This window comes from Paralichthys olivaceus, chromosome 24 (assembly GCF_024713975.1).
Source record: "Paralichthys olivaceus isolate ysfri-2021 chromosome 24, ASM2471397v2, whole genome shotgun sequence".
Lineage (NCBI taxonomy): Eukaryota > Metazoa > Chordata > Actinopteri > Pleuronectiformes > Paralichthyidae > Paralichthys > Paralichthys olivaceus.
Genome location: NC_091116.1, coordinates 214593 through 231999, shown reverse-complemented (window position 1 = coordinate 231999; position 17407 = coordinate 214593). Strand labels below are relative to the sequence as shown.

General features: G+C 39.5%; 1 long non-coding RNA gene across 1 annotated transcript in view; it reads left to right on the top strand.

The window, feature by feature from the left end:
* The window catches only part of LOC109640069 (uncharacterized), an 83994-nt gene that overhangs the window by 38302 nt on the left and 28285 nt on the right, over window positions 1-17407 (top strand). The window contains exons 5-10 of the long non-coding RNA XR_011240283.1: window positions 154-259; window positions 695-961; window positions 2090-2161; window positions 6208-6243; window positions 7524-7599; window positions 8086-8183. This is a non-coding gene — a long non-coding RNA (uncharacterized lncRNA). The remainder of the gene's footprint in view (window positions 1-153; window positions 260-694; window positions 962-2089; window positions 2162-6207; window positions 6244-7523; window positions 7600-8085; window positions 8184-17407) is intronic.

The following is a 17407-nucleotide window of genomic DNA, read 5'->3' as shown; positions in this document are numbered from 1 at the left end:
TGATTTTCTCTGCACGTTAATGGTGCTGTTGTTTTTGGCTGTTCTTGCTAATCAGGATGTAGTCATTAGAAACAGAATCTATTTATGATATAGTTTTACCTACTGCCTGTTTTTATGTTGCTTAATGTTGTCGCTTGTTGGGTGTTTTCTCAGGTGTCCAGGGTTTTTACTGCAACTGTTAAACCTTTACATTAAGTTCAGGAGAAGACTGTGGATTGGCTCCTTCATCACTTGCATTGGAAGAGCAGGAATGATTAAAGTAGGTACATATTCTATTTTAGTTTTTTAAATTTCTATTAGTTTTTTGAAGTCTCTGATATAAACATGCACTCAGTTTATTAGGTACACCTGTACGTGTAAATGTAGTCTTTGTATAGATAATTATGTTAAGTATTATTGAGGTTGTAGTTTGCAATGGTGTTGACTACAAGGTTTTTTCCACCTCAGTAAATTAATATGTCTCCAAAAACATTATTTTGTTTATTAATTTGTATTGGACTGCATCAGATATTTGAGGTGTACAGAATAAAGTGTGTAAATGTATTTGCAGTTTCATTGCTTTGTACTAAATTTGTTCATTTAAATGAATTTTCTTTACATTCAACATGTGTTTACTTCTAATTAATTTTTTTACTTTTGATGCTTTGTTCCACTTTCCCTCTGTGCCGTGGTTTCCTCACGGTGATCATTTAAGTACCTTATTATCTTGTGTACACATGTGCACACACCCAGCTAATGACAAGCCCTTCAGCTGACCTGCTGACCCTCATCAGAGCAACAAAGAGCCGGATAGCAGCAGTGGGACAATAAGATGGAGAGGTTGCCGAGGGTGATGAGATAAAAGCAGTGACACAACACTGATGGAGGGATCAGGAGCATGACAGGAGGACGACAGGAGGATGGTGAAGGGCCTGATTATATGAAACTCGGCTCTACTCTATACAGGATGACAGTGAAAAAGGTAATGCCTTAAAAAAACAAAAGGTAACTGCCAAGGTGTCAGCGGTTATAATTACGACACTAGACGTTGTGTTATCTCCAACATCTCTGACCAAAACCAAAGCTTTGTCTGCCATGACTCCATCTCCCTTTGTGTTCTCTGCCTTTTAAAGTCTACGGTGTTACAAACTGTGCTCAAGCGACCACTGAACGTGCACAACCAGAAATACAGTGAAATAGTAACCTAGTGTACAGAAGAACCACTAAAACAAGCTAGCTGTCGCACAGGTTGGCAAAATGAATCTGTCCTGTCCATAGACTGCGTGAGTAAGCCAAAGACTTTAAATTGCCCCCTGGTGGCTGGCTGCAATACAGGTACAAACTTCATGTCAAATACATTGTTCTCAAAGATGGTTAATGCAATTTTATGTAGTTCTCCTCACACTGTAAGTTAAAAAAATTCCTTAAAACCTTTTTAGGCATCCTGAAGACTTCTTTTTTAAGCTAATGTAAATCGAACATTTTCCCCTTTTTATGTTGACAAATATTCAATTTCTTGCTAACTTTCTTCCCTCCATCCATCCGTCCACATCTCTTTCTCCATGTGCATAATGAGGTGGACTGGGTGAAGACTGCAGAGCGTCACTGCTCAGTCAGTCGAACTGGACAGATGATCAGGATAAGAGCGAAAACAGCCGTGTCCATCATTCTGTCTGTCTCTAGCATGACCAACGCACGTTATCATCTCATCACTGTGCTGTCAGCAGTCTATTGCTTCTGCATCCCCCCCACTCACACTCACACACACCACTATGTAATACCACATACTGTCAGGCTATACTGATAAGATGTCCATTACTGCTTCTTTCAGACTGTCAGACAACACAAATGTATTTATAGGGACACACTCACTGCTGTAGCTGCCTGTTGATTCTGAACTATGAACTTTTTATTACCATCTGACCATCTCTACCGCCAAAAAAGTAATATTGCATTATTTGATGTTGTACTCCTCACTCTCGAATTACAGATAATTCAGAAGGATCAGGACTACACCTAAAACAACTACTGTCATAGATCTATAAACACCAACCTACTTGTTTGTCTCTTCTCATTCCCCAAACTCTCCGTCCTCTATCATCTCTCAAAGGTTCCTCTGGTCTGCTGAGTTGCACTGAGTTCCTGACGCCACACCATCGGTAAGACGTCCTGTCCTGTGAAGGTGAATGTGCAGAACGAGTATGTTTTTGCTGCAGATTATTGTCTTTCTAGGGTCCAAGGTGCAAATTGTCAAATAGTTTGAACAGTCCCAACCCAAAGGTGTCCAAAAATATTATCTGCAAATCTTCCAAATTGTTCAAGAAAGTTTTTGCTGATTATGTCAAATGATAAACCGTATAAGCTCTAGTTAGAATATGTTCTCTTTTCATTCTTGTAAAAATACAATAGTTTGTCATTTACAAGCTAAATTAATATTTTTTCCATAGAAATGAATTTCACTGCTAAACACAAACACTAATGAAAGTTCTGATTAATTGTATCAATGTAATATTATATATTATATATATATTTTATGCAGTCTGTGATAGTTAATAAAAGAAATCTAGAAGTTTTTGGACAACAATAGAATAAGGTTGAATTTATTGATCTTTTTGTGACATTTCTTGAGCAATAGGAATATAAGAATTTCACATGCTTTCAAAGCTAACTTTTCTACAAGTGTATTTGTTAAAGTGCGCGGGTTGAACTCAAAATAGTAGAAGTCTGATCCTGTTAATCAAACAAAAAGTGCAGAAATTTCTGCCTCATTCAAACGGCACTAAGAGAAGTCCTTATTGAATAGATGTGTGGTTATTAGCTGCTGATTTAAGGTGCAGCTGGAGGTATTGACACTTCACCTCACACATGCTGCCAGCACGCATTCAGCTGCATGGTTTGATTGAAAACCTTTCTTCACTGAGGGGTAAAAAATCCAACTATTGTGAAAGAGTGCACTGGCAGACAGAGAGAAATAATAACTCTGACCTTGGTATTAAACATTATAGATTTCCTTCTGTACAGGATCAGCTGTGTTATCTCATTGAAAGAGACACACTGACACATGCACACACACTCTATGAGATCAGCCTTGGCCAGGTTCACAGAGATGGGGGGAAAAAAAAGTTTTGGTCAAGGGAAGATCCAAGCAATGACCACAGATACAAAAGCTTTTCCATTATTAGTTGGCTGCATCATTAAATCGTATTAATTTTGATATCGAAGTAAAGTTAGCACCACAACTTCAGTTTATATCAAACTATCATTTCTGAAAGAGATAAGACCTTTCACCTCAGAATTCTGAGGTGAATTTAAACGAGACTATTCACAATAAGCTTGAGGTGATTAGGAGAAATATTTACTTTTTTATGGATTAAAAAAAACTTATTCAAGAGGAGTTGTCGTTTGCTGCTTAATCCTGGCTTCACGTTAGCTACATCATATCCTTTTAAAGACAAAAATAACAATAGCAATGGCTAAAGACTTCACTTCTACTATTGCATTCTCGTTAGATGTATATATGCAGGAAGCGAAACCTTTGGTCTGAAAAAAATAATAAATAAAATGCAGCTGATGTGAAGACTTGACTGAACATGGTTAGAAAAATATTATTAGTAATGAGCAAATTAATGGCAGAAATGGATGTTTGTCTTGTGTACAAAGGCCTTTAAACCTATGATTCACTGAACTAATAAAGTAAAATTAAGCAAAAAATTGTTTATTTTGACTTCATTAAACTGATCTAGCAAAATTTGAAAGCCCACAAAGAAAAATTGTAAGTAACCTTTTCGAAGTAAGGTCTGTGTCTGGAATGAGTCAACATCTTTTCAGTAGAATTGTGTGAAGTTCATGGTTAGTTGCCATCTTTCATTCGTCCTGGAAAACAGGAATAGAGAAAAATATGATTATTAACTAATTAAGTTCTTCAGTGTGAACATGGAGCGGTCTGTAAAGGTTTTCAGGCTCAAACGTTGCAGTTTAAGAGAGAAAATGGATTAGTTTGACTCCAAGTAAAGTTTGATCAGCGACATTTCCTGTCTTCTTAGCAATAAAAACTGAAGTTATTCCACCTGTGGTATCTGTCAGCCTTGAACAGAGGAAGAATTATTTCCATCATTTGGATTTTGTCTGTTCACATCTTTGAATTAGAATAAAAGTTTCACTGACAAAATACTTAGTGACACACATTCACACCTGGACGCTGCAGAGTACGAGTCTGAGCAGCTGACCAGCAAACACTACTTTATATAATGATGTTGACAGAAAGCAGGAGAGAAGCAGTAAAATGAAAATCTAGTCAAATGTATCTCTGCTGTGGAGGAACTCAGCCCTGTACTGAGATGCACATGGTCATAGACACATTATTCCTCTTTCACCCTCAAATGCAGGCACCCTCTCCTCTCATGCCTCTAAATTTGCACTACCTTTTCTTTTCTAGTGCCATTACACACTCGCACACACTCACACAAAGGCTCCATTCATAACCTCCCTATCTACTTTGTCTCCTTCTCTGCCGCTTTCTTGCTCCCCCGTCTCCACCTCCATCTGCTTGTCACACCCAAGGTCTTGGGAGAATAATAGCAAATAGCAGATTAGCATTCACCTCCGACCGATGCGATGTGACTCGGTACTCACGTGCACACACAGGCGGCTGCAAGGCCACATGCCCAGACCTCACAGAGTTAATTAAGGTGACACAATTATCACTGTGGAGCTGTCAAACACACAAACACACTTATTTAACACACATTTTGTTGTTTTTTTGGATTTTTACAATACAATGTTAAATGAATCTGAATTACATGACCATAATGTGTCATAAAAGAACAGTTCATTTCACCATCTAATTTAAGACTCATCAATTATCAATCACTTCACAGAACAAAAGAAGAATTAATACAATGTAAAATGTAATATAAAACAAGACACAAATATATAAACAAAAGATTTGATCCTTATGTTGATGCTAAAGGAACATTTAAAAGTGCAGAAATGAAGACCTCCACCTCTCTACCCTCTACAACATGTCTGTAATATCTCACAGATTCACTTATTAAACAGAAATATAAATCGATATTGGGCAACAGAAAAAAGTGACGGTATTAATCAGCCTACAACCTTTCTGAGTCTCTTCTCTGTCTCACACACACACACACACTCTTGTTTGAAATCTCGGAGTGGTGTGTGGGAGCGACAAAGAGGCTGAGAGCAGGCGATGGTTATCAGCCACTGTAGGAAATTAAAGGGATGGTCCAGTGCTAATATGCAGATATGCAGATTGATGATAGAGGCCTTGCTCACTGTCGCTCAAACACATGCTCTCACACACACACACACACACACACACACTACTTCAGAAGACATTACATCGACACACATATCTCTAGGCATAACTACTACTTTCCTAACCCCCGACCCCTACCCTTATCAAATTGCAGCGTAAACAGATTAAGGCCTGGATCATACACACACACATAGACAGACACACTTGTATACGTAGAATCAAGTACAACATATAACTGCAGTGTGTGTAACTGTGCAGCAGCGAGTGCATGAGAAGGTTGATTAGACTCTGTGACATGAATACAAAATCAGGTGTGTGTGTGTTTTCTGATTTCAATCTAATGTAATGAAACCCAAGAAATACTCTTAATCCAACAATAGAATTTTACTATTACTGTAAAGCTGCTTATATATTAAATGCAACAAACCATGTAAAACAAGAGGTATCATTACAAGTTATGTGAAAGCTTTAGATTCAAGCAATACCACAACAAACAACTGTGTGTGTGTCCATTCCCTAATGCTCAAGCTGTTTATTTTCATATCCTTTAATAGTATATGTTTGCATCATTTCTTGTTAATCCCTACTACGTAGGTACAGATTAGTTCTCTCCATAACACAGTGTGTATTTTGTATATATTTGCAGAAAATGCCTAAATGATTCTTTTCTTGATCTTTTCTGTCGTTTGTGTGGATTTATCCCAACGCCAACAGAGAATACCACATATTCCCTCATGTGCACCACTTCTTCTGACTAAGCCTCACATTAAACACACACTGAGTGTGCAGGAACAAACCCAGACAGCAAGAGCAACTCAGCTGTGCCATTTGTGATTTAGATGCAACAGTTGTAGTGGCGTATAACAGTGGAAAAGCTTTTGTACTGTTTATTTTACAGATTTCTAAGTACACGTCAAATAATGTTTGTGTTTTTTCTGTCATTTCAGGTACTTCTACACTGATGTATGTTCAAGTGTCTTCTGGTAAGTTTGGTTTAAATTATACAATAAAAACATTGTGAAACATGGTGATTGACAACTGAACTATATTATTTTTAGACTTTTTTTGTTAAATACTGCAGTTCTGCCTCCCATGGCGTAATTATTGTTGGCAGTCAATTTTGAGGGTTAACTGCTCACCATTAACTGAGATGGACATGAAGCATCACAGGTAAAAAAAAAAAAAAAGTACAGTAATGTAACATGCAGGCAAAACAGAAATAACCATAATTCCAACAATTTAAACAACAGCAAACAGTCACACAAAGAAAAGAATGAAAGGCCGTCACACAGCTCTTCTTTACTGTACAAGTCTCCATATGTTTCACAGTTTCTACAAATTAAGTCAGAGGGCGAGAGTGAAGATAAGTCAAAGCAACAGGGACAAGTTGAAAAGAAATAAAGTCTGGGCCACGATGTTGTCATCACAGACTGATATGCTGTGCAGATTCCCTCTACTCACATGGCTCACCTCTCCAAATCAGATGCTCAGAGCTCTTTTGATATCTGCTTTGAGCTGAATGCATGTTATTACAGGTATTACATGAAATTGCCCGTGTTAGGTGAAGGGGATTATGGTGCTTTTGGGTCAATACTTCCTCTGAGCTGTTTGGCTGCTGGAGCTGAGGAGCGATTAGGCCTTTGTCTGTCAATCCGAATTCATAGAGCCGGTTATCACACACACTTGGGCAGAAACCGCAGTGATTACTGCCTTAGGTGTATCGAGGCCCATTCAGTATGCTGAGAGGTTTCACTTCGAGGGTTGCTGGGGCTGTCCAACACACACACACACACACACTCCGAATCTCTGAATTGTACAACGTCTCAATTTGTTGACAAGAGGAAGGGTGACAGGTGAGAGATAGAAAGTGCCGAGCTGAAACGTCGACTGGATACACTGCAGTAGGTTCTGTTTTATCCAGATGTCTCTTAATTGACTTTTCTGAGGGCGTTACATTATAAAATGAGAAAGAATTCCATGAAACTTTTACTGGAATATGGGTTAGGAGAAATATTAACCCTTTGAACTCTGCAATAGAAATGGTCCACCAGTGTCTACATGAGGTTTTTTTTGCTTGGAGCGGGTGTGCAGTGTTTCTATGAAGATTCGAGGTCTAATAAAGGGACCATCTATCAGCGGATATTACACAACTATGAATTTTGCTTTTGGTTGACTGAACAGAGTCTCAATGGAAATATACATGTGCTGCCTGTTTGTCAGTAACAGAACCTTTCTAATAACTATCTGTTATATCTGCTTGCAGTAACAGAGCCATTGGAAAAACACCTCCGACGTCATGTTTATCCTCTCGAAGATCTCATCTGTGCAGCAGGAAGTAGGTAAGTTTAGTTTGAATGATTTCATTATCTTTCTCATCTTCTCTGTGATACTTATTTTGTGATTATTATGCTGATGTATCATTGTAATCTCCCTTTAGATTAATAGGGTACTCGCCACATAACAGGCTAATGAATTATTTATCAACAGTATCACAGAAATAATTATTTGTATAAAATGTTTTGAAAAGGATGAATTTGATAATGAAGCACTGCCATTTTAAAATACATCACCTTTTCGTTTTATTTAGGGGGGATTTTATTAGTGCACATTTTAAAACTCTCGTACTAATGCAGCACAAGCTGGGGCAAAGTGATGTTATTAGGGGGTGTATAGTCAGCCTCACGGTAGGAGCTGAGCTGACCGGGTATGGTGATTTCCACTTTACTTTTGTGTGGGTTAATGAGGAAAAACCTGAAAAACCCTGAGGCTAATGGGATTTTGTGATAAGGAATTACTAGTGCTGGGTCCTTGCCTTTTGTCTCTAGCTCAGGAGTTCAATGGCTGAGCCAATAAGAGGGAGCTAGGGGCCTTGGTTACCGTGGGAGACGGGAGACGGCAGAAGACAGGCCACAGCGTCGGCATGGTAAGCAGGGGAGCCATTCAAAGTTCTTTTCACACACAGTCACACTCGTACATACACACACGTGGCCGGTGCTCATTTTTTCTCACTAAACAATTGTAATTCAAACTGAACAGATTTGTTCAGATGGGTGGAAACCGATAATGTCTATCATGATGGGAGGGAATTCCTCACAATGCTCCAGACAATGATTAACTTTGCAGAGCTTATAAAATGTATTTATTTGAACAAACCTATCTTCTGTTCTTCAGGTGCTAGATCAGACATTTTGGGAAATGGAAATTAGCCAGCTCACCAGCTTTATTAATCGATCTGCTTAATTTAAGATTTATGAAAAGGAAGAAAAGATAAATGCATTAATTCCCGATCAGTAGTGATGTGAACATGCCGATTACTTCTTCATGTTGGCAGTGTTGACGCTTATGTTGCACCTTTTCTGGCGTGACATCATATGATACAGATTGAACTTCTGGGCATTGGTGCGTACATAGCCGTGAATGTTGGTGTACTTATTGTTTTTTGGGAACAAGGAGCCAGAAACTGAAAAGTTATCTTGCCTCTTTGTCTTGCCAGTGTTGCACGATATAAAAAATGATGGTGCAAATGATGGTGCACGTTTGTGATGTCGAAAGTAACAGGAGGAAAAAAATGACAAATGGAAAAGTAAACAATCGCCTTTTTTTTTTAGCAAGACTTGTGTTTAAAAAGCATTTATCTAATAATTTTGTTAGAAAAGAAGTTTCCAAATTTGACAATGGATTCATGGGTGATGGCTTCAGGATTTGAAAATCTCTTCTTTTTGCCGTGTTAATATTTTACATTCTGCTGACAAAGCCTGTTAAAGCCTGTTTAAGACCTTGTGTTCCAAACTGTCACAGCTTTGTTTTCCCTCGTACACTTCATTTCACTGCTGTTAGGCTCTGATTTCGGTGGTGGTTTGCAGCCTGCGTTTTTCTTAACTCAGAGGCCACGGAGCTGAGCTGAGTAACACAATGACAACAATGGGAGAAACCCGGAGCAAATGGGCGAGTGAGCTAGAGGAAGAGATAGGGAGGAGAGAGAGAAAAATGCTCCTTGGCTCTCCTGCTCCTGCAGTGCATCAGCTCTATGGCAAAATGGAAAACAAGCAAATTACAGAGCACTTCCACGAAGACAGTGGCCTTGTCATCTCAACCTGCCAGTAAGGATTTCCTAAATTACCGGTAGTTGGGAACAGGCTTACAGGACGGAGTCAGAGATTCTGTCATGTGTCCTGAGCTCCTCAGCAAGTCTAGTGTCAGGGCGATGGTGGAAAGTACCTGGGGTTATGTATTCAAGCGATGTGCAGAGTAAAGTTTGAGCTACAAATACTTATGTTAGGTACACTATGCAGATTTGTATGATACAGATCTGGCAGAACATGTGGAAATCACATGTTTTTGTGTACAGCACATCAACACCAAAAGCTCTTGCATGTTGTGTTTTTACAGAATTTTCGGAGCATTTTCCTGATGTGTTTCAACATGTGGGAGATGTGCAGCTTTGTGTAGATGTGTAGCCTGTATATAAAGTCTATGGTTTGAACTATCACAGCAATGGTTCAAATGATCTTAGTATATTCCAGGAAACACTGTTTTTGTAAGTTTTATCATAAGGAAGAAGCATCATTTTATACCACAATCACAAAGTTAATGTGAACCACACTTGTGAATAATGACTCTAATGTCCTCTGTCATTACATTTTGGCCGATTGCTTTAACAAAAATCAACTGCGGGAGAAACGGACAAAAGCCTGAGAAACGGACAAAAGCCTGAATTTAGTGACCGAGCGATAATTATTAAAAATTGAATATTGTCACTGATGCAACATCAGAGAGAGTGAATGCTAGTAATTTCTCATTGAAGGAAATGGTGAGACTTGAATGGGACTTAAAATGTAATGATCTCGTGCATCACTCACACACGCACACACACACACACACACACACACACACACACACACACACACACACACACACACACAAACACACAGACACAAACACAGCCTTACAGTAGTGACATTTAAATGGCTCATTTGATGATAAAAGGCCTGCTGACATCAAATGGATCCTAGTTATCATAATAACAAACAACTAAGAAGAAATGAGGCTGCATAAAGACACGCTCCGTATTTGTCTCCATGAATACAATAACTAAGCAAACAAATATTGTTAACAAACAGCAATCTAAACTGTCTATTCACATGAGCACATTATGCAAATGTTTGCCAATTTACGCTTCACCAATAGCTGAAGGAAATCAGAGTGCATTACGGCCGCCTCTGCAGAAATGTTCAATTAATTTCTTTAAGCATGCCTGACAAAACATGGTGTTGGTATTATACAGCCGGAATTTTGTCAACAAGCAAAAATCAGATTTGAAAAGGAGATTCGTGAGGCTTCATCTATTGTTTAGAATAACACCCAAATTAAGCATAACATCATGAATGTTCCCTTTCAAATGTTTAATTAACACTTAATAGGAAATTCCATTCATATATATTATGTTATATTTTTACCTTACACTGTCGATCACCGAGTCATGTTGTAGTTCCGTTTTTTTTACCTTATAAGTAGAAGAACATTTAATTTGATTGAAAAGTGAAAACAAAATCACTCGACATCAAATATCCACAGTGAGTTGTAGTTGTACATTTCCCAAACACTAAGCTGTGGGAACTGATGGAGAACACAACCCTGAGTAACTGTGACTTAGGAGTCACAGTTTCCTGCAGATCTCCAGCTGTCTGCCTCACGCTGAAGGCCTCTCACAGCAGCACAAAGTGATGAGATAAACGATGATAGATCCCCAAAAGATGTGGCAAACTCTGGCTCCAAAGGCACAAGATGGAAGCTTTTGTGTCCTGGGTATGTTGGTGTAAATTCTGGACAGTGGCAGGCAGTGGAGATGCATCGTCTAAATGTATATACAGTTTATGATTTGACCTAATACGAACATGATCAAATTTACTGACGTGACCAGATGACTACCACCTAATTGAGTCACAATTCCAAACAACACGTACTGGTAGTTTTCAAGCCCTGCAACAAACTCAGTGCTTGTGAATGCTTGTTCACACTAAGGCCAAAACCCCCAGACACAAACCCAACAAGGTGCTTCATGCAGTCCCAGGCACAAGGATGGCTCAGACCTGTACAAAGAGGAACCACGGATGGCACAACACGGGAGGGCCCATTCCTGGACTCTGCCTTTTACCAACACCTGAGGAAAAGAATGATCCCATATTTATCAACCCGGAAAATCCATCACTTAACAGAGGAGGGGGTTTGCTGTCTAAGTTCTGTTTAAACCGCTGCAGATGCATCATGAAAACCCCATTCATCTGGACAGCTTGCTCTCTCACACAATATTCCTGTTCTCTTACTCACTTACCTATATCCTCCTCATCTGCTCCACCTCCTCTCCTCCCCTCTCAGAGGGTTTAGCTGTAATAGGCAGGTAATTTCCTCCTATTACGAGACAGTACATTAGTCTCTGCCTGCATGATCTACACAAGTTGGCAGTCCGACCCAGCCATTTACACAGGATCATTATAGTATGTGGTGTCCCAGTACACTTGGGAATTCTGAGATGGAATGATGGTTTTACCGCCTGTGTGTGTGAGATCAAGGTAACATCTCACAATAGGTCCCTTTAAAAGCCCAGCTCACGATATGATACTATTAAGATTTTTGGGAGCACCAATTATGCTACCACTATCTTAAGTGGCATTCCAGCCATTCAATTTTGATACATTATGAAGATGGCTTCATATATATTATACCAGGATCTTCCTTCAGATGTTTTGCGGCTGACTGTGAACCTCAAAGTGCTACAGGCAATTTGACAAAATTATCAATCCTCCTGCATTTGGCTGCTGCCCCTTTTTACTGGGGTGATATCATCTTGAATGAGTGCCTTCACACCTGACACAATCTGAACACCATTTACTGGTAACAGCGTAATATCTCACATGAAATGGGATGACATCTGGCTAACACTGTGTCCCAGCATGTGAAGCTCAATTCCCCTTTTCTCCATTTTCACACTGCATGTAGGATATGGTATATGCAACACCGCCAAATAAAACTAAAAAATTGGAGGAAAAAAGGATGATGAATTTGTCAGATTAGAGTAGCATTGTTCACACGTCATCTACTTCCATCTCAGTAACATAAAGTGACAAGACAACAGCGTTGCAAATGACACTGTTGGACAAGTAGAGGGCGTTTTTGACAAATGATCATAACTGAAGGTTCATCTGTCCACCTTTTCCAAAAGCGTTAAAACACATGAAGTAATATTCCCACCAAGTTTGGGCAAAATCTGTCCAAGTGGTGTTGAGTTATTATGTCAACACAAAAATTCATATTAAATTCATTTGAAGTGACAGCCCTAGTGGTGTTAAGACTAGTCTACTCTACTGTGTCTGTGTGGCTCTCCTGTAAATGTCCTCCTGTACTGATTCCTCTGAGGGGGACTCTGTCACACACAGACACACGTGATGGTCTCCCACAGCAGAATCAGTAGGACAGGCTGAACAAAAGGCCTTATCTTTATCTCCCTTTTCAGTGTGGTCGATTGGCCAGTAGAAACGAGAAGAAAGTCATGTTCTCACCAGAGGCCCCAGAAATGTCAGCCATCTTCCCGTCTCCATGTTGTGTGTGTGTGTGTGTGATAGGAAAACTACAACATTTATTTAACAAGGCTTCAGAGGCCTAGAAAATGTTACTGTTACTATGTCAAAGTCATGAAATATGGAGGATTCTCCGTCTGCATATCCAACACTTTGTGGACAGATGAAGAATGAAAACATTTTAACAACAGCTGATTTCTAATTTGCATGTGATGTATGTAGAAACAGGCAAAAGATGAGTCCAAAATGAAAATGATGCTAGTCTATATCTTGTGTATATAAACAGAGATTTCAAACAGACATTCTAAATTTTGGAGAAAGGAATTCTTCTTAAAATTTTCCACTAAACAAAGTTTGAACCATTTCTCCTTTGGCCACAATCCTGTAAGTTAAGACTTGGATTTGCACTCTCTCTATAAAGTTGTCCTCATTTGGTTGAACTAAGGGCTTTATAAGACAATTTGTGCCAACCATCAATCAACTGGCCTCTTATTCACCAATTCTCTCTTCATGAGCTTTCCATAACTAATTGAAAGATCATTTTAGCACCAGGATGTGGCTGAAGACACTAATCAGGAACTCGTTAAGGGTTATTAAGGGACAATTGGCCATCATTTCTCTAATCCACTGGATATTTAATTAATTATCCAATAATTAGAGACCAACAACTATACAAGCTGGCATGTTCAAACCAGACAGACAATTTTAAATTGCCTCTGCTGTGCCATTAATTAGTATTTGAAGTAGTTTTCACATATATGTCTGAGTTGTGAGTGTAGTACATTTCTGTCTAATGCCTGAAACTGTAAAAAGTAGAACTTATGCATAAAGACAATTTTCTTTACTTTCTTCCAACCTTTGACTATTTGCATTGGGTTTGGACATGGAAAATTACTCGACTGTTGCAAGAATTGAACTCACGTCCCACAATCTACAGCGGGTGAAATAAGTATTGAACACACCATTTTTCTCACTAAATATATTTCCAAAGGTGCTATTGACATGAAATGTCTCCAGATGAAACCAGGTGTTGGTAAGAACTCAAGTAATCCATACATACAAAGAAACCAAAACAAATAAGTTCAGAAATGATGTTATGTGTAATAATGTGAAATGGCACAGGGTATTGAACACATTAAGAAAGGGAGGTGGCATGGAAAGCCAAGACAACAGCTGAAATCCAGACCTTCGCAACCTAATTGTTGCCAAACATAACGATGGCATTGGTTACAGGCGCATTTCTATTTCTGTTTGGATGCCATAATACACACCATGATTGGAGGAGAAATGGCACATCACCCTAAAAACACCATACCAACAGTGAAGTGTGGGGCTGCTTTTCAGCAAATGGTACGAAGGGTTCCATTTGCTGAAGAGTTCTCAAAAGGCTAAAAGGGTTAGTCCTCTCACCTCCTGGATCACAATGTTTCCTGAGCCGTGTTTGATCAGAACAAAAAACACATCAAACGATATGTATATTATAAACTACATTATCCAAAACTTACAGTCACAATACCATTACAACATTAACTTGCATGAAATTAAATATAAAGGCATTTTTTTGCCCATGATACTATTGTGAATAACATATAGTGAAATAACCTTAATGAAAAAACAAAGCAAACATAAATGCCAATGCCAATTCCTGTGGAAGGCTCTTATCTATCAATTGTATGCAGCCTACCAGAGGGGGGCAGTACACCAGGGCTGATGCAACTGCTAAATGGGGGTGCAGGATCTCTCAGCAGCAGGTCAGAAATCTATTAGTGCTGTTTTCCAAATGCCTCTTAGCACAAACAATTAATGGCAGAGACAAGAAGAAGAAAACAGTGTGAGGGGAAGATGGAGAAGGATAAAGACAGACCACAGAATCAATTAGTCATGTTAGAAACAAGTTCAGCACACATGTACAGCCACACCTGCCCTCCGCCCTGTCCCTCACATGCACAGAGGGCCACCCACAGACACCATTATAAACAATTAAGAGGGGCGACAATTTTTCTCCCCTTATTATCCCGACTCCACTCCCTCTCTCACTCACTTGCGCCGTCTCGCTCCGTCTGCTTCTTGAAAGTATGGGCTTCTTCAGCCCCCCTGCAGAGATCATTCATCCATACAGTGACACGCACTGTGAGCTTTTTTTTTTTTTTTTCAAACACTAATTACTGTTCAGACCGCCTGCCCAATTATTACCAGCTGTACTCTAATTAAGGCTTATTTAAACGGCTCGTCAATTAGTCTTTAACATCACTGTCTGCCTGAGGGAGATGGACCAGTTAACACTTTCTGAACCAGAAGCCGAAACAAGTCTGAATACATGAATTACCCTTGGTTTTGTCAAATGATATAATACACCATTATAGCTGTCTTGGAACTTAGAAGTTATACGTTACCCTATAGATGTCATGAAATTACAGTTTTTCCTGAGAACCTTAACTATATATATAGTTGGATTAAAAAAAGATGCCAAACAACCATGTGAAACAATGTTAAGTGGAGATGAACCTGCAATGATTTATCCCTTCAATCTGCAGCTCCCCTCTCTGTTTTATAGAGTTTCAGCTCATTGTTAAGCTGTCTCCTGCAATTTTCTGGAAGTGGAAGACTAAATTGCTGGGATACCCTGTTAATAGTAGCCCGGGTTGAATGACAACTCAGCCTAAGTGGTTTGAGAATGTTTGGCCCAGTTGAATTGACTCCAAAAATGCATGTTGAAGCTAAAACCAAGGGTCTTTTCCTTCAACATTTCTTTACTTTCAGTATTTAGTTTTCCAGAAGCTGATGTAAATGAATGACCTGAACAGAATCTCATTACCTGTACCAGTTGACACCTCTTTCATCCTGACATTTTGTATACTTTATAATATATTTTCTTGCTGCATTCTCTCATCGACTTGCTGATATTTCATGGACGTAGTTGAAACTGTCCAGAGCAATTGACTCGGGACATTTGCGTTCTCACAAACAGCCCCTCTGGAAAATGTCCATGACTTCAGTGCATGTCTGAAAGCTGCTTCAATGATAAATGCTCACTTGTTTAGAATGAAGACTTCTGCTGGTTCTGCAGAAAAGACTGGTCCATTAATGACACCAACAACAAGGCTATAAGGTTTCTGTAATCCATGACATGTTGGGTCGGGGTAAATGCATCAGATAGTTGTAGACTCTCCTTCCTCCTCCCTCGCTGCTCAGAGCACTAATCTGTCTGTCAGTGTTTTGCCAGTGGCTCCCTGTGGGCGGCTGTCTGTTTGAGGCTGTTTTAATTAATTTCCAATCAGAGCAAAGTAAATTCATTAAGCACTCACAGCTCTGTTTGAAGACACACACACATATGCAACCGTGAACATTTCCACAAACCTGTGAGTATGATATGCACTAATAACACTGTCTGTTTTTCATATACTCACAGTAAATAAAAACTGTAATTCATTAAACAGGAGAAGAAAGACGACAGCCAAAATAAATATAACTGACACTACTGGTTCCAAACTTTGAAAATAATTCAGAAAAGAAAATAAGATACATTTTAAACAAAATATGAATATGAATAAGAGAAACTTGTGCTCCTGCTGCTGTAATGCATGGCTTCAAACCAACCAATCAGAATACAGCATAACATACTACAGGATTCATGTGAATACTGGCATGATGACACTCCACAGAAACTGATGTTGTACAGCATGACATTTGCTGATGACAATTACATTCGACTCATTTCACACAATAAAGCCGCTTTCAGACATGCACTGAACTCTGGAGATCCTCCGGACTTTCTCCACAGTGGCTGTATGTGTTGATACATATGTCCGAGTGAGGGCTTTCTCCATCTGGCTGCCACGCTCAGTAGAAAGTCCACAGAAAGGAGACAATGTGAGAATGCAGGAGATCCTCCGCAGGATTCACTGTGAACAAATGGGTTGTTGATGAAGTTTCTAACATCCGACAGACGCAGAAATGACAACAAAAAAAAACAATTGTTCTCAAACATCTGTACAACTTTGGTGCAGCTGTCAAGATATCTCAGTGAATCAAATTGTCATACGGACCAAGACACATCACCATCCTCTGGCACTCTGGAGTGTAGCTGGGAGGAGGCTGAGGAGGGAGGCTGCCTTAAAAAGGAGGATTTATCAGGTCTAATCTCTCAGCAAACCAAGCAGATCAATTTCCACTTAACGCAAACATACACACGTCGAGCATGTATATTTAGCTCAGAAGCTCCCTCTCCTTCCCCCACATAGCCCTGTCCCTGTCAGTGAAAGTGGCAGAGGGAGAGTGTGGCAAACAATGTTGTCAAGGAAAAGAGGAAGAGAGAGGCAGAGGAGAAGAATGATTGAGGAAGCGAGCCTAAAAGAGGAGGAGGAGGAGGAGGAGGAGGAGGAGAAGAGTTCTCAGAAGGCTAAAAGGATTAGTCCTCTCATCTCTCCTGGATCACAATGTTTCCTGAGCCATGTTTGATCAGCGATTGTGTGCGTGTGTGCGTGTGTGCGTGCACAGACGTGTGTGTGTGAGTGAGATGTTTGCTCCGATATTGACGCTGCCTCATTCTGATCCTATTACATGGCAATAACAT